Here is a 1247-nt window from a genome sequence, read left to right on the forward strand (position 1 = left end):
TGCTGTGGGGATAAGAAGAGGGAGAGGAAGAGGGAGAGGGAGAGCTCTCTGGTGTCTCTCATAAGGACACTAATCCTGTGGGACCAGAGCCTCAACCTTATGACCTCATTTAAACCTTAATTACTTCCTTAGAAGCTCAATCTCCAAATATGGCCATACTAGGGGTTAAAGTTTCAACATATGAATCCGTGTGTGTGGCGGGGCGGGGGAGGAGGGGAGCAGGAAACACATCGATTTATAACACATGCTATATAGAGTTCAAAACCAACCCATACTAATCTATGTTGTTGGAAGTCAGGAGGTGTCATCTTTGGGGAGGTGGGACGGAGGAGTGATTGGAAGGGGGCCCAGGCAGCTTCTGAGATAAAGTGATTTTTCCATTTCTTAACCTGGATGTGGTTCACAGGTGTGCTCATCACCAAGCTGTATGCTCATGGTTTGTGTAGTTTTCTGTTTGTAGATTATACCCCACATTACCTGGGAGCTTGTTAGAGATGCAGAATCTCATGTCCCACCGACTGAATCAGAAACTGCATTTTAACGAGATGGCCAGGTGATGCATTCACAATAAAGTGGGAAACGTGATATCATACGTCAGTTTTAAAACTGCTTTCACAGAAACCATAAGAGCTTTGCCAGCAATACGGGCAATACATACTGAATGCTGACCTGGTCTTGTGGCAAGGACAGCAGGGAAGTGGGGAGTGAGATGGCAATTTCCTCTGAAGTGTGACCCCCCTATTCCTTTGAAAGTAGCAAAAAATTCTCCAGAGATTGTAGAAAAATGGTAACAAAATCTTACCCTCAATGAGAAACAGCAAAGCCAAAAGGCCCCACCTAACCCGTCCAGATGACTGTAACCAAGCATTCTCCCTCCGCAGCTGGAGCTATCAGATTGGAAACAGAGCCCCAGTCGCTGGTCGAGTTGCTCATCTCAGGGCTGGTGAGGATGGGAGGGGCCATGGAGGTGACGCCACATGTGGCTCAGTCTTTCACACGTATGAATGGGGCAAACAATTTAAAATTTTCATCAGCCTAATCGTGATTTTTAGTAAAAGCTGCTTGGTAAGGGATGTTGGCTCTGCAAGAACACATGTTTTGTCAGAAGGAATGTAAACTAGGATTCTAAACTCCACAAACAGGCATTTTAGGAACAGTACACTTTATTCCTTTTGCTCTAATTTAAGATAAAAATTCTGCTTATGCATTCTGCCTACAATTTGAGCTCTCTCAGACCGGATTGGGCC

This window comes from Hipposideros armiger, unplaced genomic scaffold (assembly GCF_001890085.2).
Source record: "Hipposideros armiger isolate ML-2016 unplaced genomic scaffold, ASM189008v1 scaffold_533, whole genome shotgun sequence".
In the NCBI taxonomy this organism is placed as follows: Eukaryota; Metazoa; Chordata; class Mammalia; order Chiroptera; family Hipposideridae; genus Hipposideros; species Hipposideros armiger.